The sequence below is a fragment of the Petromyzon marinus genome, chromosome 36 (genome assembly GCF_048934315.1).
Source record: "Petromyzon marinus isolate PM22_M1 ecotype Great Lakes invasive population chromosome 36, UKy_Petmar_22M1.pri1.0, whole genome shotgun sequence".
In the NCBI taxonomy this organism is placed as follows: domain Eukaryota; kingdom Metazoa; phylum Chordata; class Hyperoartia; order Petromyzontiformes; family Petromyzontidae; genus Petromyzon; species Petromyzon marinus.
The window spans coordinates 12,582,125-12,602,125 of NC_133702.1; the positions used below are offsets into that span (position 1 = coordinate 12,582,125).

Genomic DNA, 20,001 nt, shown 5'->3' on the forward strand with positions numbered 1-20,001 from the left:
CGGCCCTTCGCGTGCACGTCCCTTGGCCCGTCGAATCATCGGGCGTTATTGAACAAAAACGGCTGAATTAATGCCGTCGCTCGCGCTCAACTTTTTTTTAACGCAATTTCATTTATTTTTTTATTTTATAGCTGCCGGCAAAATAAAGCGCGAGCGCTCACTCGGGGCCCCGCTCCGCCGCCTAACGGTCTCGCTAACGCTGTTTTATTTTCGAATGCGCTCGCCGCGCTAGGTTGTTGTTTGTTGTTTTTTTTGGCACGAATACCTTGACGTTTGCCTTTGCGCATGGGGAATTGTTCCCACAGCTGGGCCCTTCTTGGCGACGTTAGATTAATGCAAATTTTAATAAATTGCGTTAACGCAGCCTCGCTCCCGTGACCGCGCACGGCGTGCTACGCCGGGGCGACGCACGCGCAGCCCGACGGAAATCTGTGGCAGCGTTCGCTCCGAGAATCCTCGGAAGCTTCTACCAGCTACTCGCAAACGCACAAACCTGCCGTTCCGTGACCACGCATCATCACCGCCACCACCGTCATCATCACTCAATGTATTTTTTTACCGCGCCTCCCAAAAGCAATACGCCCTGCGGCAGGGGGGACACCCTGGTGGCCTCTGTCTCCATGTGGCACAGAAATGCACGCAGCGCCGGCCAGCAAGCGAGCGTTAGCCTGCCGGTAAGGGGCAATGCTGCTATGTGGCTTCCCCATTGAAATAATTTGCCAGTTATTTAATTGGCAGAATTTGACCGCGAGGCCGGGGCACGCGTGGCCTGCCCTCTTTTTATTTGCGAACGCCGTCACGGCAACTTATTTAACGTCCACCATGAAGCGGACGGCGCATAATTATTGTTGACGGTGCCCACACACCGCAGAGTTTATTTGCGTAGCCTACCAAAAAGTCAAGAGACCAGGATGTGGAGCCTCATTTTGCGAGTGACCCTTAAGTTGCCCCCCTCGAAACGTGGCTTTTTCCGCTCAATGGGCCCGGGGCCCTACACCGGCCGAACAAAAAATCAAGTGTTTACCAGGGCGGCCCGCCGCATCGAACCGCGAAGCTCTGCAACAAACGGTGAACACCACCCCACGCGGGTGCAGGCGCACGCTGCTGCCCCTCCCCTCAAATAGCTCCGTTTATTCTTCTCGTCTCAGCTCCTTGGTATCCATCAATGCAGCCTCGTGGACCCTGCCGCGGGGATGGATGCGCGGAGGCCGCAATGATGATAGATGCTCGTTTGCAGCGATCGCAGCCCGCTGTGGGTGGAGGGTCTGGCCGGGGCGAGCGGCTGGGAGCTTTTGTTTGTGTTTTTCCCAGGCAAACGCAGAAAAAGACTACAACAACACGCAATGCACGCGCGCACGTAGAACTGCATAATTTTATTATGGTCCCCTCGAGCAACGTTGGGTATAATTCATCGTGGTAATGTCCTATAGAGGATACCTGTTTTAGTTTTTTGGAAATCTGAATCCGACTGCGCCAACGGCGTCACGGCGCGACACTCGGTGTCCATCCACCCCCACGTTGAGAGAAACGACCCACAAAAGCAGATGTCACGGGGCTACCTCTGAGATCCCTTCGAGTGATATTGTTATATTCGCGCACGGAACCACGCTGCCCTTCCGCACGCATCCTGCGGCGGGGAGAGATGTCGTCACGTTTGCAAGTCGAGCCGATGTCATTTTTCATTACCTTTGCCAGATTAAGATCGATGAAGATCAGATGGCAGCCCTGAGTGTCGCCACCCCCTTGTGTACACAGCAGCCAAATACTCGAAATGCATGCAGATTCTAAATGTGGAGGGAAAAACCGGAGCACCCGGAGAAAAATCCAGGCGACCACGGAGAGAGAGACATGCACACTCCAAATACACAAGTGTCAGGATCGGGATTGAACGCACAACCTCCTGCATACCAGGCGAGGAAGTTAACATCTCATGATCCTGCGGGGATGATGGGGCTGAGCCAACACCCGACCAAGACTTAAATACCCTCAAGTCTTGGTTGGGTTTTGGGATGCTTGCCCTGTGGTCGGAGACAGAGGGCAGGCAAAATGTAACCGCAGACACACCTCCTAGTTACAATACACGGCCTTCATGTGGAGCCAGGGAATCCTCGCTGAACCTAAAGTGCCCCTTCCCTCTTTGCAAGAGGGGCCCACTGCTGCTGCACCGGGGATGCTCGGCCAATTCGGTTGACGCGAGGCGGGCCTCCATGTGGGGAGGAAACCGCAGAGGCCCGCGGAGGACTCCCCCGCGCATTGCGAACGGGAGTGACGCTCGTTTCACGGAGATGGATTCACGAATCCCCCGCTGCCACGATGCCACCTAGTGGGCCTCGCCGCCTCCCATCCGAAAGGTCGCAGCCCTGGCTGGCCTGTGAGATCGACGAGGTCGGACGCGGTCGGGAGGGGTGATGTCGTCGCCGTGGCAACGCTGCCGCCCCGGTTGCACCCGCAGCCCGGTGCTCACCGGCAAAAGTGCTCACCGGTTGCGTGTTTGTAGCTCTACGCTCAACACCACCGTATCGCCCGTCGTCGTTGTAAGCCGGAAGCACTTCAGCACTAAGCCACGCTTTACCCCACCACCAAAAGACAAAGATCCCCTGTGTAGCCTCATCAGACTGCTGGGGCAAGTGCTATTAGTGAGTAGCACGGCCAGCACGGCACACGAGGAGATCGAACCGGATCGCAATCTCTGCGCGCCAGCTACGGCACCGCCGCGGTTAGCCTTCGTGAACCCGACGCACGCCCCCCCAACAGCAGCCCCCCCGCCTCCCTCATTTGCATCCCACCCAACGTCCCGGCGGCGGTGTTGCCGGAGAGGATCGGAGTGTTAATGAGACCCGGTGGGGGGTGTGGGTGGGGTGGTGTGGGGGTGCTTTCATATCTCCTCGAATCGACCACACAGACACACGGGATTACACAGCTGCCCCCCCCCCCACCCCCCTTTGTAAACATGCTGTACGCAGCTTAATATCGCGCCAGGGTAAGGAAGGAGGGGGGGGGGAGCTCTCGCCGCTGATTGATGGCCGGGTTTGTAAATTCTATTCTCCTCTTGCGCACGATAGCTGCAGGAGCAGCAGCAGGAAGATGTTCAGGCGGTAAACGCCACTGCGTGGAGGTCCGCTACCGGCCACGACGAGAGGGCTTCAGCAGAGAGTTCGTTCGTGTGGTGTTGCTATTCCTCCTCCTCCTCCTCCTCCTCTGTTCAAGGAGCGTAGACCGCAGTGGTTTGCTGTACGGGCCATGAGTTTGGGTTGCACGGCCACCATCGCAGCGCAGGAATGTATTTTGCCTTGCAGTTAACATATCTCTGTGGATCTTTATGGGTCACTATCTCTGTGGGTCTCAAAGGGCTCCGTTTATGTTGTGGGTTGTATGGCCTCAATCGCGCTGCTGCTGTGTCTTGTCTTTAATGTATACCTACAGTGAGGGAAAAAAAGTATTTGATCCCCTGCTGATTTTGTACGTTTGCCCACTGACAAAGAAATGATCAGTCTATAATTTTAATGGTAGGTTTATTTGAACAGTGAGAGACAGAATAACAACAAAATCAAGAAAAAACGCATGTCAAAAATATTATAAATTGATTTGCATTTTAATGAGGGAAATAAGTATTTGACCCCCTCTCAATCAGAAAGATTTCTGGCTCCCAGGTGTCTTTTATACAGGTAACGAACTGAGATTAGGAGCACACTCTTAAAGGGAGTGCTCCTAATCTCAGCTTATTACCTGTGTTGAGAAGTTCCCGACGACTCACTCGGAGGCTGAGGTAAGTTAAGGGCATCCGCCAACGGTTTATTTCAAATCTTAACAACACACAGGGGTTAACAACTTCCCAGGGGTTAGGGGTCCCGGGCTAGGTCCCGACACAGCCGGCTACCCTGTGCTGTCTCCTCTGCGCCGGCCGTGGGATCAGCCAACACGGCCGACCGAGGAGCACAGCCACGTCTAGCATGGCACTGTGCTCTCCCCTATCCCTACCCTCTTGCCCCTGGCTCCCCGTTCCACCCTTCTCCGACCCTACTCTCCAGCCACGACCCCGCTGACGTCACGGGGTCCCCCCCTTTATCCTTGAGGAGCCGTGACGTCATTCTGCTGCCCCGAGCGCATGACGTCACGTCATCGCACTGGACAGCACACGTGACGCCACTTCTCCATTCTACTCCTCTACACCTGTATAAAAGACACCTGTCCACAGAAGCAATCAATCAATCAGATTCCAAACTCTCCACCATGGCCAAGACCAAAGAGCTCTCCAAGGATATCAGGGACAAGATTGTAGACCTACACAAGGCTGGAATGGGCTACAAGACCATTGCCAAGCATCTTGGTGAGAAGGTGACAACAGTTGGTGCGATTATTCGCAAATGGAAGAAACACAAAAGAACTGTCAATCTCCCTCGACCTGGGGCTTCATGCAAGATCTCACCTCATGGAGTTGCAATGATCATGATAACGGTGAGGAATCAGCCCAGAACTACACAGGAGGATCTTGTCAATGATCTCAAGGCAGCTGGGACCATAGTCACCAAGAAAACAATTGGTAACACACTACGCCGTGAAGGACTGAAATCCTGCAGCGCCCGCAAGGTCCCCCTGCTCAAGAAAGCACATATACATGCCCGTTTGAAGTTTGCCAATGAACATCTGAATGATTCAGAGGACAACTGGGTGAAAGTGTTGTGGTCAGATGAGACCAAATGGAGCTCTTTGGCATCAACTCAACTCGCCGTGTTTGGAGGAGGAGGAATGCTGCCTATGACCCCAAGACCACCATCCCCACCGTCAAACATGGAGGTGGAAACATTATGCTTTGGGGGTGTTTTTCTGCTAAGGGGACAGGACAACTTCACCGCGTAAATGGGACGATAGACGGGGCCGTGTAACGTTAAATCTTGGGTGAGAACCGCCTTCCTTCAGCCAGGGCATTGAAAATGGGTCGTGGATGGGTATTCCAGCATGACAATGACCCAAAACAAACGGCCAAGTCAACAAAGGAGTGGCTCAAGAAGAAGCACATTAAGGTCCTGGAGTGGCCTAGCCAGTCTCCATACCTTAATTCCATAGAAAATCTGTGGAGGGAGCTGAAGGTTCGAGTTGCCAAACGTCAGCCTCGAAACCTTAATGACTTGGAGAAGATCTGCAAAGAGGAGTGGGACAAAATCCCTCCTGAGATGTGTGCAAACCTGGTGGCCAACTACAAGAAACGTCTGACCTCTGTGATTGCCAACAAGGGGTTTGCCACCAAGTACTAAGTCATGTTTTGCAGAGGGGTCAAATACTTATTTCCCTCATTAAAATGCAAATCAATTTATAACATTTTTGGCATGCGTTTTCCTGGTTTTTGTTGTTGTTATTCTGTCTCTCACTGTTCAAATAAACCTACCATTAAAATTATAGACTGATCATTTCTTTGTCAGTGGGCAAACGTACAAAATCAGCAGGGGATCAAATGCTTTTTCCCCTCATTGTATGTCTCTGTATGGGTCACTCTAGCAGAGTCTATGTGTCTCTGTGGGTCTCAATATACTCTCTGTTTACTTGTCTTTAATGTACATCTGTCTCTGTACGGGTCGCTAGCTGAGTCTCTGTGTCTCTGTGGGTCTCTCTGTATTCTCTGTTTACTTGTCTTTAATGTACATCTATGCCTCTGTATGGGTCGCTAGCTGAGTCTCTGTGTCTCTGTGGGTCTCTCTGTATTCTCTGTTTACTTGTCTTTAATGTACATCTATGCCTCTGTATGGGTCGCTAGCTGAGTCTCTGTGTCTCTGTGGGTCTCTATGGGCTTGACGGCATGGTCCATGGCGTGGGTTGCGTGGCCACAATTGCGCTGCTGCTGCTGCTGAGGCCGGTGCCGTCAGGCGCCCCGTCTACAAAGCAGGAGACGTGGGGCAGCAGCAGCAGCCCGAGTGAGTGAGAGAGAGAGTCGGCTCGGGACACGCACGCAGAGCGTCCGTGCATGCACGCGTGTGTGTGCACGCGTGCATGCGTGTGCGTGCGTGTGTGTCACGGCGACGGTGCCATTAGCCACGGTTTGTTACGGTTATTTAGCGGTAATTAATTTCGAGGAAAAAAATATGATTTATATAATTTTTTCGGGTTTAACAGAAAATGTTCGGCACTTGTTTGTGAAGGTTGCGTGTAATTTCCTCCAAGGTCGAACAAGGTAATGAATTCTATAAATTAACATGGGAGCGTGGGGGGGTGAAGAGAGGAGGGAGGGGGGAAGTTGTAATGGGGGAGATGATGATGATGGTGATGATAAAATGAACCCCGTGATGACTCACGGTTCTGTACGCGCGCGTTCATGCAGGAACGGGGGGGGGGGGGGGGGAGGAGGAATGTGCTTCATAGTTTGAGAGCGCGGAGCGCAAAGCGCCGGGCTCACAGAGCATGACGGTAGTGACTCGTGATGGTGATGATTGTGGTGATGGTGGTGACTCGTGATGGTGATGATTGTGGTGATGGTGGTGACTCGTGATGATGGTGGTGGTGGTAATGTGCATGGTGGTGGTGTTGACTCGCGATGGTGATGATGGTGGTGACGGTAATTATGATGGTGGTGACTCGTGATAGTGGTGGTGATGACTCGTGATGGTGATGATGGTGGTGACGGTAATTATGATGGTGGTGACTCGTGATAGTGGTGGTGATGACTCGTGATGGTACTATAATGTGCGTGGTGACGAGTCGTGATGGTGATGGTTTTAGTGATGGCGGTGATGGATGGGGGTGAATGGGGAGGGGACGGTCCAGCCTCCGCATCGTTGGACGCATGAGCGGCCTTTGCCAGAGACTTGTGACACCTCATCGAGTCTGTCCATGTGCGTGTGTGTACGTGTATCCCTGTGCCTTGTGGGGAGCAGTAGTGTAGCGGTTAGTGGGCTGCGTTACGAACCCGGCAATCCGAATTCGATTTTCACTCGTGGCCAACACTAGTTGGCCAATACTAGTTGGCCTCCCGAAGGTCGACTCAGGCTCTAAAATGAGTACTTGGTGCCGTGTGTATACACTGGGGAGACAAAGGCGGCCGGGCGTCGTGCTGGCCACCCACCCCCTTGTGCACCATGTTGGCCTTCATAGGTGCTCGCTAACAGCACTTGCCCCAACAGGCTGTTAAAGGCTATATGGGGGATCTTTGACTTTGCATTGTGAGGGGCGGTGATGCAGTGGTTAGAGCTGAGAGCTCCCAACCCAGAATCGGTGACATTTCGGAACCAGTCCTGGGGCCTCCGCTACATCAAAAATGAGCACTCGCTGCGGTGTGTAAATATCAACCAGCGGGGAGACAAAGGTGGCCGGGGCGCGGGTTTTTTTCCCGGCCACAGCACCCCGTCTTCTGTGGAGCCTCTCCGATCTTCACGCGTGCTACTCGCCAGGCAGCACTTGCCCCCGACAGCGTGTGGAGGCTATACGGGGGATCTTTGCGAGGCACCGCCAGTCATCTGTGGCCAATCGCTCATGAATCCATTTTGCCCAGGAGCCTCTTGAAGCCCAGTTGGGGTTTTCAAAGCCGGGGTTTTTCCCCCCTTCTGCCTGAGATACGGAAAGTAAATCCTGGTGATTATGAATCTTCCGCCATTCATACAAAGCGTGTCTCCAGCTTTGCATATGTTAGTGGGAGCGAGGGGAGGAGGGAGGGAGATAAATTGTAAAAATGCGTAAAAGGAGAAGGGGGGGAGGAGGAGGAGAAGAAAGCGACTTTAATGTCTCGCCTGTGGCGGCTGAGTCGGGCTCCCTGACCTGCTCGCGGGGTACAGATGGCCTACGACTAATCCGATTGGACGACGCGGACTTAACGTCCCCCCACCCCTCCCCCCGTGATGTGCGAGAAAAGAGTACGCGTGTGTGTGAGAGGGTACGTGTGTGTGTGTGAGGGAGTACGCGTGTGTGTGAGAGAGTACGCGTGTGTGTGAGAGGGTACGTGTGTGTGTGAGAGGGTACGCGTGTGTGTGAGAGGGTACGTGTGTGTGTGTGAGGGAGTACGCGTGTGTGTGAGAGGGTACGTGTGTGTGTGTGAGGGAGTACGCGTGTGTGTGAGAGAGTACGCATGTGTGTGAGGGAGTACACGTGTGTGTGAGAGAGTACGCGTGTGTGTGAGAGGGTACGTGTGTGTGTGTGTGAGGGAGTACGCGTGTGTGTGAGAGGGTACGCGTGTGTGTGAGAGGGTACGTGTGTGTGTGAGAGGGTACGTGTGTGTGTGTGTGAGGGAGTACGCGTGTGTGTGAGAGGGTACGTGTGTGTGTGTGAGGGAGTACGCGTGTGTGTGAGAGAGTACGCATGTGTGTGAGGGAGTACACGTGTGTGTGAGAGAGTACGCGTGTGTGTGAGAGGGTACGTGTGTGTGTGTGTGAGGGAGTACGCGTGTGTGTGAGAGGGTACGCGTGTGTGTGAGAGGGTACGTGTGTGTGTGAGAGGGTACGTGTGTGTGTGTGTGAGGGAGTACGTGTGTGTGTGAGAGGGTACGTGTGTGTGTGTGAGGGAGTACGCGTGTGTGTGAGAGAGTACGCATGTGTGTGAGGGAGTACACGTGTGTGTGAGAGAGTACGCGTGTGTGTGAGAGGGTACGTGTGTGTGTGTGTGAGGGAGTACGCGTGTGTGTGAGAGGGTACGCGTGTGTGTGAGAGGGTACGTGTGTGTGTGAGAGGGTACGTGTGTGTGTGTGAGGGAGTACGCGTGTGTGTGAGGGAGTACGCGTGTGTGTGAGAGAGTACGCGTGTGTGTGAGAGAGTATGCGTGTGTGTGAGGGAGTACGTGTGTTGTGAGGGAGTACGCGTGTGTGTGAGAGGGTACGCGTGTGTGTGAGAGAGTACGCGTGTGTGTGAGAGAGTATGCGTGTGTGGGAGGGAGTACGTGTGTGTGTGAGGGAGTACGTGTGTGTGTGAGAGGGTACGCGTGTGTGTGAGGGACTACGCATGTGTGTGAGGGAGTACGCGTGTGTGTGAGGGAGTACGCGTGTGTGTGAGAGAGTACGCGTGTGTGTGAGAGAGTATGCGTGTGTGTGAGGAAGTACGTGTCTGTGTGAGGGAGTACGCGTGTGTGTGAGGGAGTACGTGTGTGTGTGAGAGGGTACGCGTGTTTGTGAGGGAGTACGTGTGTGTGTGAGAGGGTACGCGTGTGTGTGAGGGAGTACGTGTGTGTGTGAGAGGGTACGCGTGTGTGTGAGAGTGTACGCGTGTGTGTGAGGGAGTACGCATGTGTGTGAGAGAGTATGCGTGTGTGTGAGAGTACGCGTGTGTGTGAGAGAGTACGCGTGTGTGTGAGGGAGTACGCGTGTATGTGAGGGAGTACGTGTGTGTGTGAGAGAGTACGCGTGTGTGTGAGAGGGTACGCGTGTGTGTGAGGGAGTACGTGTGAGTGTGAGGGAGTATGCGTGTTTGTGAGAGGGTACGCGTGTGTGTGAGAGGGTACGCGTGTGTGTGAGGGTGTACGCGTGTGTGTGAGGGAGTACGCGTGTGTGTGAGGGAGTACGCGTGTGTGTGAGGGAGTACGCGTGTGTGTGAGAGAGTACGCGTGTGTGTGAGGGAGTACGCGTGTGTGTGAGGGAGTACGTGTGTGTGTGAGGGAGTACGCGTGTGTGTGAGAGGGTACGCGTGTGTGTGAGGGAGTACGTGTGTGTGTGAGGGAGTACGCGTGTGTGTGAGAGGGTACGCGTGTGTGTGAGAGGGTACGCGTGTGTGTGAGGGTGTACGCGTGTGTGAGGGAGTACGCGTGTGTGTGAGGGAGTACGCGTGTGTGTGAGGGAGTACGCGTGTGTGTGAGGGAGTACGCGTGTGTGTGAGAGAGTACGCGTGTGTGTGAGGGAGTACGCGTGTGTGTGAGGGAGTACGCGTGTGTGTGAGAGAGTACGCGTGTGTGTGAGGGAGTACGCGTGTGTGTGAGGGAGTACGCGTGTGTGTGAGGGAGTACGTGTGTGTGTGAGGGAGTAGGCGTGTGTGTGAGGGAGTACGTGTGTGTGAGAGGGTACGCGTGTGTGTGAGGGAGTACGTGTGTGTGTGAGAGGATACGCGTGTGTGTGAGGGAGTACGTGTGTGTGTGAGAGGGTTCGCGTGTGTGTGAGGGAGTACGTGTGTGTGTGAGAGGGTACGCGTGTGTGTGAGGGAGTACGTGTGTGTGTGAGGGAGTACGCGTGTGTGTGAGAGGGTACGCGTGTGTGTGAGAGGGTACGCGTGTGTGTGAGGGTGTACGCGTGTGTGTGAGGGAGTACGCGTGTGTGTGAGGGAGTACGCGTGTGTGTGAGGCAGTACGCGTGTGTGTGAGGGAGTACGCGTGTGTGTGAGGGAGTACGCGTGTGTGTGAGAGAGTACGCGTGTGTGTGAGGGAGTAAGCGTGTGTGTGAGGGAGTACGCGTGTGTGTGAGGGAGTACGCGTGTGTGTGAGAGAGTATGCGTGTGTGTGAGGGAGTACGCGTGTGTGTGAGGGAGTACGCGTGTGTGTGAGGGAGTACGTGTGTGTGTGAGGGAGTACGCGTGTGTGTGAGGGAGTACGTGTGTGTGTGAGAGGGTACGCGTGTGTGTGAGGGAGTACGCGTGTGTGTGAGGGAGCACGCGTGTGTGTGAGGGAGTACGTGTGTGTGTGAGAGGGTACGCGTGTGTGTGATAGTACGCGTGTGTGTGAGGGAGTACGCGTGTGTGTGAGGGAGTACGCGTGTGTGTGAGGGAGTACGCGTGTGTGTGAGGGAGTACGCATGTTTGTGAGGGAGTACGCGTGTGTGTGAGAGTACGCGTGTGTGTGAGAGAGTACGTGTGTGTGTGAGAGGGTATGCGTGTGTGCAAGGTGAGTACGCGTGTGTGTAAGGGAGTACGTGTGTGTGTGAGAGGGTACGCATGTGTGTGAGGGAGTACGTGTGTGTGTGAGAGGGTACGCGTGTGTGTGAGGGAGTACGTGTGTGTGTGAGAGGGTACGCGTGTGTGTGAGGGAGTACGTGTGTGTGTGAGAGGGTATGCGTGTGTGTGAGAGTACGCGTGTGTGTGAGAGAGTACGCGTGTGTGTGAGGGAGTACCCGTGTGTGTGAGGGTGTGCGCGTGTGTGTGTGAGAGGGTACGCGTGTGTGTGAGGGAGTACGCGTGTGTGTGAGGGAGTACGCGTGTGTGTGAGGGAGTACGCGTGTGTGTGAGGGAGTACGTGTGTGTGTGAGGGAGTACGCGTGTGTGTGAGGGAGTACGCGTGTGTGTGAGGGAGTACGCGTGTGTGTGAGAGAGTACGCGTGTGTGTGAGGGACTACGCGTGTGTGTGAGGGAGTACGCGTGTGTGTGAGAGGGTACGCGTGTGTGTGAGAGAGTACGCGTGTGTGTGAGGGAGTATGCGTGTGTGTGAGAGAGTACGCGTGTGTGTGAGGGAGTAAGCGTGTGTGTGAGGGAGTACGCGTGTGTGTAAGGGAGTACGCGTGTGTGTGAGAGAGTACGCGTGTGTGTGAGGGAGTACGCGTGTGTGTGAGGGAGTACGCGTATGTGTGAGGGAGTACGTGTGTGTGTGAGGGAGTAGGCGTGTGTGTGAGGGAGTACGTGTGTGTGAGAGGGTACGCGTGTGTGTGAGGGAGTACGTGTGTGTGTGAGAGGATACGCGTGTGTGTGAGGGAGTACGTGTGTGTGTGAGAGGGTTCGCGTGTGTGTGAGGGAGTACGTGTGTGTGTGAGAGGGTACGCGTGTGTGTGAGGGAGTACGTGTGTGTGTGAGGGAGTACGCGTGTGTGTGAGAGGGTACGCGTGTGTGTGAGAGGGTACGCGTGTGTGTGAGGGTGTACGCGTGTGTGTGAGGGAGTACGCGTGTGTGTGAGGGAGTACGCGTGTGTGTGAGGGAGTACGCGTGTGTGTGAGGGAGTACGCGTGTGTGTGAGGGAGTACGCGTGTGTGTGAGAGAGTACGCGTGTGTGTGAGGGAGTAAGCGTGTGTGTGAGGGAGTACGCGTGTGTGTGAGGGAGTACGCGTGTGTGTGAGAGAGTATGCGTGTGTGTGAGGGAGTACGCGTGTGTGTGAGGGAGTACGCGTGTGTGTGAGGGAGTACGTGTGTGTGTGAGGGAGTACGCGTGTGTGTGAGGGAGTACGTGTGTGTGTGAGAGGGTACGCGTGTGTGTGAGGGAGTACGCGTGTGTGTGAGGGAGCACGCGTGTGTGTGAGGGAGTACGTGTGTGTGTGAGAGGGTACGCGTGTGTGTGATAGTACGCGTGTGTGTGAGGGAGTACGCGTGTGTGTGAGGGAGTACGCGTGTGTGTGAGGGAGTACGCGTGTGTGTGAGGGAGTACGCATGTTTGTGAGGGAGTACGCGTGTGTGTGAGAGTACGCGTGTGTGTGAGAGAGTACGTGTGTGTGTGAGAGGGTATGCGTGTGTGCAAGGTGAGTACGCGTGTGTGTAAGGGAGTACGTGTGTGTGTGAGAGGGTACGCATGTGTGTGAGGGAGTACGTGTGTGTGTGAGAGGGTACGCGTGTGTGTGAGGGAGTACGTGTGTGTGTGAGAGGGTACGCGTGTGTGTGAGGGAGTACGTGTGTGTGTGAGAGGGTACGCGTGTGTGTGAGAGTACGCGTGTGTGTGAGAGAGTACGCGTGTGTGTGAGGGAGTACCCGTGTGTGTGAGGGTGTGCGCGTGTGTGTGTGAGAGGGTACGCGTGTGTGTGAGGGAGTACGCGTGTGTGTGAGGGAGTACGCGTGTGTGTGAGGGAGTACGCGTGTGTGTGAGGGAGTACGTGTGTGTGTGAGGGAGTACGCGTGTGTGTGAGGGAGTACGCGTGTGTGTGAGGGAGTACGCGTGTGTGTGAGAGAGTACGCGTGTGTGTGAGGGACTACGCGTGTGTGTGAGGGAGTACGCGTGTGTGTGAGAGGGTACGCGTGTGTGTGAGAGAGTACGCGTGTGTGTGAGGGAGTATGCGTGTGTGTGAGAGAGTACGCGTGTGTGTGAGGGAGTAAGCGTGTGTGTGAGGGAGTACGCGTGTGTGTAAGGGAGTACGCGTGTGTGTGAGAGAGTACGCGTGTGTGTGAGGGAGTACGCGTGTGTGTGAGGGAATACGCGTGTGTGTGAGGGAGTACGTGTGTGTGTGAGGGAGTAGGCGTGTGTGTGAGGGAGTACGTGTGTGTGTGAGAGGGTACGCGTGTGTGTGAGGGAGTACGTGTGTGTGTGAGAGGATACGCGTGTGTGTGAGGGAGTACGTGTGTGTGTGAGAGGGTACGCGTGTGTGTGAGGGAGTACGTGTGTGTGTGAGAGGGTACGCGTGTGTGTGAGGGAGTACGTGTGTGTGTGAGGGAGTACGCGTGTGTGTGAGAGGGTACGCGTGTGTGTGAGAGGGTACGCGTGTGTGTGAGGGTGTACGCGTGTGTGTGAGGGAGTACGCGTGTGTGTGAGGGAGTACGCGTGTGTGTGAGAGAGTACGCGTGTGTGTGAGGGAGTACGCGTGTGTGTGAGGGAGTACGCGTGTGTGTGAGGGAGTACGTGTGTGTGTGAGGGAGTACGCGTGTGTGTGAGGGAGTACGTGTGTGTGTGAGAGGGTACGCGTGTGTGTGAGGGAGTACGCGTGTGTGTGAGGGAGTACGCGTGTGTGTGAGGGAGTACGTGTGTGTGTGAGAGGGTACGCGTGTGTGTGATAGTACGCGTGTGTGTGAGGGAGTACGCGTGTGTGTGAGGGAGTACGCGTGTGTGTGAGGGAGTACGCGTGTGTGTGAGGGAGTACGCATGTTTGTGAGGGAGTACGCGTGTGTGTGAGAGTACGCGTGTGTGTGAGAGAGTACGTGTGTGTGTGAGAGGGTATGCGTGTGTGCAAGGTGAGTACGCGTGTGTGTAAGGAGTACGTGTGTGTGTGAGAGGGTACGCATGTGTGTGAGGGAGTACGTGTGTGTGTGAGAGGGTACGCGTGTGTGTGAGGGAGTACGTGTGTGTGTGAGAGGGTACGCGTGTGTGTGAGGGAGTACGTGTGTGTGTGAGAGGGTACGCGTGTGTGTGAGAGTACGCGTGTGTGTGAGAGAGTACGCGTGTGTGTGAGGGAGTACCCGTGTGTGTGAGGGTGTGCGCGTGTGTGTGTGAGAGGGTACGCGTGTGTGTGAGGGAGTACGCGTGTGTGTGAGGGAGTACGCGTGTGTGTGAGGGAGTACGCGTGTGTGTGAGGGAGTACGTGTGTGTGTGAGGGAGTACGCGTGTGTGTGAGGGAGTACGCGTGTGTGTGAGGGAGTACGCGTGTGTGTGAGAGAGTACGCGTGTGTGTGAGGGACTACGCGTGTGTGTGAGGGAGTACGCGTGTGTGTGAGAGGGTACGCGTGTGTGTGAGAGAGTACGCGTGTGTGTGAGGGAGTACTCGTGTGTGTGAGAGAGTACGCGTGTGTGTGAGGGAGTACGCGTGTGTGTGAGTGAGTACGCATGTGTGTGAGGGAGTTCGCGTGTGTGTGAGAGTACGCGTGTGTGTGAGAGAGTACGTGTGTGTGTGAGAGGGTATGCGTGTGTGCAAGGTGAGTACGCGTGTGTGTAAGGGAGTACGTGTGTGTGTGAGAGGGTACGCATGTGTGTGAGGGAGTACGTGTGTGTGTGAGAGGGTACGCGTGTGTGTGAGGGAGTACGTGTGTGTGTGAGAAGGGTATGCGTGTGTGTGAGGGAGTACGTGTGTGTGTGAGAGGGTACGCGTGTGTGTGAGAGTACGCGTGTGTGTGAGAGAGTACGCGTGTGTGTGAGGGAGTACCCTGTGTGTGAGGGTGTGCGCGTGTGTGTGTGAGAGGGTACGCGTGTGTGTGAGGGAGTACGCGTGTGTGTGAGGGAGTACGCGTGTGTGTGAGGGAGTACGCGTGTGTGTAAGGGAGTACGTGTGTGTGTGAGGGAGTACGCGTGTGTGTGAGGGAGTACGCGTGTGTGTGAGGGAGTACGCGTGTGTGTGAGAGAGTACGCGTGTGTGTGAGGGACTACGCGTGTGTGTGAGGGAGTACGCGTGTGTGTGAGAGGGTACGCGTGTGTGTGAGAGTGTACGCGTGTGTGTGAGGGAGTACGCGTGTGTGTGAGAGAGTACGCATGTGTGTGTGAGAGAGTAACGCGTGTGTGTGAGGGAGTACGCGTGTGTGTGAGGGAGTACGCGTTTGTGTGAGGGTGTGCGCGTGTGTGTGTGAGAGGGTACGCGTGTGTGTGAGAGAGTACGCGTGTGTGTGAGGGAGTACGCGTGTGTGCGAGAGAGTATGCGTGTGTGTGAGAGTACGCGTGTGTGTGAGGGTGTACGCGTGTGTGTGAGGGAGTACGTGTGTGTGTGAGGGAATACGCGTGTGTGTGAGGGAGTACGTGTGTGTGTGAGGGAGTACGCGTGTGTGTGAGGGAGTACGCGTGTGTGTGAGAGAGTACGCGTGTGTGTGATAGATTACGCGTGTGTGTGAGGGTGTACGCGTGTGTGTGAGGAAGTACGCGTGTGTGTGAGGGAGTACGCGTGTGTGTGAGAGGGTACGCGTTTGTGTGAGAGGGTACGCGTGTGTGTGAGGGTGTACGCGTGTGTGTGAGGGAGTACGCGTGTGTGTGAGGGAGTACGCGTGTGTGTGAGGGAGTACGCGTGTGTGTGAGGGAGTACGCGTGTGTGTGAGGGAGTACGCGTGTGTGTGAGGGAGTACGCTTGTGTGTGAGAGAGTACGCGTGTGTGTGAGAGGGTACGCGTGTGTGTGAGGGAGTACGTGTGTGTGTGAGGGAGTATGCCTGTGTGTGAGGGAGTACGCGTGTGTGTGAGGGAGTACGCGTGTGTGTGAGAGAGTACGCGTGTGTGTGAGAGGGTACGCATGTGTGTGAGAGGGTACGCGTGTGTGTGCGGGAGTACGCGTGTGTGTGAGGGAGTACGCGTGTGTGTGAGGGAGTACGCGTGTGTGTGAGAGAGTACGCGTGTGTGTGAGGGAGTACGCGTGTGTGTGAGGGAGTATGCGTGTGTGTGAGAGTACGCGTGTGTGTGAGAGAGTACGTGTGTGTGTGAGAGGGTACGCGTGTATGTGAGGGAGTACGCGTGTGAGTGAGAGAGATACGCGTGTGTGTGAGAGAGTATGCGTGTGTGCAAGGTGAGTACGCGTGTGTTTGGGAGAGTACGCGTGTGTGTGCTAGAGTACGCTTGTGTATGAGGGAGTACATGTGTGTGTGAGGGAGTACGCGTGTGTGTGAGGGAGTACGCGTGTGTGAGAGAGGGTACGCGTGTGTGTGAGGGAGTACGCGTGTGTGTGAGGGAGTACGCGTGTGTGTGAGGGAGTACGCGCGTGTGTGTGAGGGAGTACTTGCGTGTGTGAGGGAGTACGCGCGTGTGTGTGTGGGAGTACGCGCGTGTGTGTGGGAGTACGCGCGTGTGTGTCAGAGGGTACGCGTGTGTGTGAGGGAGTACGCGTGTGTGTGAGGGAGTACGCGCGTGTGTGAGGGAGTACGCGCGTGTGTGTGAGGGAGTAAGCGCGTGTGTGTGGGAGTACGCGCGTGTGTGTGTGAGGGAGTACGCGCGTGTGTGTGAGGGAGTACGCGCATGTGTGAGAGGGAGTACGCGCGTGTGTGAGGGGGTACGCGTGTGTGTGTGAGGGAGTACGCGCCTGTGTGTGAGGGAGTACGCGCGTGTGTGAGGGGTTACGCATGTGTGTGAGGGAGTACGTGTGTTTGTGAGGGAGTATGCGTGTGTGTGAGAGGGTACGCGTGTGTGTGAGAGGGTACGCGTGTGTGTGATGGAGTACGCGTGTGTGTGAGGGAGTTCGCGTGTGTGTGAGGGAGTACGCGTGTGTGTGAGGGAGTACGTGTGTGTGTGAGAGAGTACGCGTTTGTGTGAGAGGGTACGCGTGTGTGTGAAAGGATACGCGTGTGTGTGAGGGAGTACGCGTGTGTGTGAGGGAGTACGCGTGTGTGTGAGGGAGTACGCGTGTCTGTGAGAGAGTACGTGTGTGTGTGAGGGAGTACGCGTGTGTGTGAGGGAGTACGCGTGTGTGTGAGGGAGTACGCGTGTGTGTGAGAGAGTATGCGTGTGTGTGAGAGTATGCATGTGTGTGAGAGAGTACGCGTGTGTGTGAGGGAGTACGCGTGTATGTGAGGGAGTACGCGTGTATGTGAGGGAGTACGCGTGTGTGTGTGAGGGAGTACGCGTGTGTGTGAGGGAGTACGCGTGTGTGTGAGGGAGTACGCGTGTGTGTGTGGGAGTACGTGCATGTGTGAGGGAGTACGTGCGTGTGTGTGAGGGAGTACGCGCATGTGTGAGAGGGAGTACGCGCGTGTGTGAGGGGGTACGCGCGTGTGTGTGAGGGAGTACGCGCGTGTGTGAGGGGGTACGCGTGTGTGTGAGGGAGTACGCGCGTGTGTGTGAGGAAGTACGCGCATGTGTGTGAGGGAGTACGCGTGTGTGTGAGGGAGTACGTGTGTGTGTGATGGAGTACGCGTGTGTGTGAGAGGGTACGCGTGTGTGTGAGAGGGTGCGCGTGTGTGTGATGTAGTACGCGTGTGTGTGAGGGAGTACGTGTGTGTGTTTAAGGGAGTACGCGTGTGTGTGAGGGAGTACGTGTGTGTGTGTGAGAGTACGCGTGTGTGTGAGAGGGTACGCGTGTGTGTGAGAGGGTATGCGTGTGTGTGAGGGAGTACGTGTGTGTGTTTAAGGGAGTACGCGTGTGTGTGAGGGAGTACGTGTGTGTGTGTGAGAGTACGCGTGTGTGTGAGAGGGTACGCGTGTGTGTGAGAGGGTATGCGTGTGTGTGAGGGAGTACGCGTGTGTGTGAGGGAGTACGCATGTGTGTGAGGGAGTACGCGTGTGTGTGAGAGAGTACGCGTGTGTGTGAGGGAGTACGCGTGTGTGTGAGGGAGTACGCGTGTGTGTGAGGGAGTACGCGTGTGTGTGAGAGAGTATGCGTGTGTGTGAGAGTACGCGTGTGTGTGAGAGAGTACACGTGTGTGTGAGGGAGTACGCGTGTGTGTGAGGGAGTACGCGCGTGTGTGTGGGAGTACGTGCGTGTGTGTGTGAGGGAGTATGCGCGTGTGTGTGAGGGAGTACGCGCATGTGTGAGAGGGAGTACGCGTGTGTGTGAGGGGGTACGCGCGTGTGTGAGGGAGTACGCGTGTGTGTGAGAGAGTACGCGTGTGTGTGAGAGAGTACGCGTGTGTGTGAGAGGGGGTACGCATGTGTGAGAGGGAGTACGCGTGTGTGTGAGGGGGTACGCGCGTGTGTGAGGGAGTACGCGCGTGTGTCGGGGTACGCGTGTGTTGTTGTTGTTTGCTCTTGTTGGCTGTACTAGTGCACCACTGCCCACATTGCCAGACAATTACGTTGGGCAATCGATCTCAACACACTTGTAATTGACCACTAGTTTGTGTGTCGATTCGATTTCTCGGGCCCCTTTGAAAATTGCTCACGCCCCCCCCCCCCCAAATCCCGCCCCCCTCCCCCTCCCTCGTGAAGGCGGGAAACCCCCGGCGGCCACGACCAGCACAGGTAAGGGCTGATGATGCCCAAGTCACCAAAACCCCGCAGCTCCATTACTTGAACGGGTAATCGGTAAAGTGATGTCACAGAGTGACGGGTGTCGTGAACCTTCTCGAGGGAGCATTGGGCTCCGACCCCCCCCCTCGCTTACAGCCCTGAGCCTGCGGTGGAAATTCCACATTCGTGTAGCGGGGGGGGGGGGGGGGGGGGCGAGGGGGAAGAGTTTATCCATCGAACAAGCGGTGATGCTGATTATTTCTATGACCCCCCCCCCCCCCGCCAAAAACAGAATTTAAACTTGGTTATTTAAATCACGGGATATCGCGTACCGGCCGTTCCGGCCGTTCCGGCCGTGCCGTCTCGGGGGGCAGGGGGTTAATCCCGGCAACGCTTTCTCTCCGGGGCTTCACAAGCCGCTCTCCTTTATTTATTTATTTATTTCTGTAAGAGTTTTAAAGCATTGCTGCCAAAGTCTTCAAGGACATCATTGAATATGTATGTATTTTATCTTATATTCGAGTACCCTTTATAATGTAATGTCCCCCTCCCTTTCTCTATTATATTTTTATTTTGCGTTACATTATAGTTGTGAGTTTTATGCTTGACTGCTGTTTACATAAATATATACATATATATTGTTACATATTATATTCTAAACCGCAACGCTGTTCTGCCATGGCCCTCTGCTCGTATCGCTTTTTATAAGCAATTGGGACCGTGAGCGAAGCTGTGATGTCCGCGGTCGTAGACACCCTGGATCCATGCTAACTCACCCACCTAACTCACACACCACTCACTAACTCACCCACCTAACTCACACACACACCACTCACTAACTCACCCACCTAACTCACACACCACTCACTAACTCATCCACCTAACTCACACACACACCACTCAATAACTCACCCACCTAACTCACACACACACCACTCACTAACTCACCCACCTAACTCACACACCACTCACTAATTCACCCACCTAACTCTCACACACACCATGCACTAACTCACCCACTTAACTCACACACACATTACTCACTAACTCACCCACCTAACTCGCACACACACCATGCACTAACTCACCCACCTAACTCTCACACACCACTCACTAACTCACCAACCTAACTCTCACACTACTCAATAACTCACCAACCTAACTCTCACACACCACTCACTAACTCACCCACCTAACTCACACACACCACTCACTAACTCACCCACCTAACTCTCACACACCACTCACTAACTCACCCACCTAACTCACACACACACACACCGCTCACTAACTCACCCACCTAACTCACACACACCACTCACTAACTCACCCACCTAACTCACACACACAGCATGCACTAACTCACCCACTTAACTCTCACACTACTCAATAACTCACCCACCTAACTCACACACACCGCTCACTAACTCACCCACCTAACTCACACACACGCCACTCACTCACCCACCTAACTCACACACACACCACTCACTAACTCACCCACCTAACTCACACACACCACTCACTAGTTCACCTACTTAACTCACACACACACCACTCACTAATTCACCCACCTAACTCTCACACACATCCATGCACTAACTCACCCACCTAACTCACACACACCACTCACTAACTCACCC

The 20,001-nt window shown here is 55.1% G+C and overlaps 1 protein-coding gene and 1 long non-coding RNA gene across 3 annotated transcripts in view; one reads left to right on the forward strand and one right to left on the reverse strand.

The window, feature by feature from the left end:
- The window catches only part of LOC116949266 (receptor-type tyrosine-protein phosphatase gamma-like), a 574,019-nt gene that overhangs the window by 472,305 nt on the left and 81,713 nt on the right, over window positions 1-20,001 (forward strand). The gene's annotated exons all lie outside the window — the stretch shown is intronic.
- The window catches only part of LOC142930095 (uncharacterized), a 32,628-nt gene continuing 32,114 nt past the window's right edge, over window positions 19,488-20,001 (reverse strand). The window contains exon 19 of the long non-coding RNA XR_012946060.1: window positions 19,488-19,862. This is a non-coding gene — a long non-coding RNA (uncharacterized LOC142930095). The remainder of the gene's footprint in view (window positions 19,863-20,001) is intronic.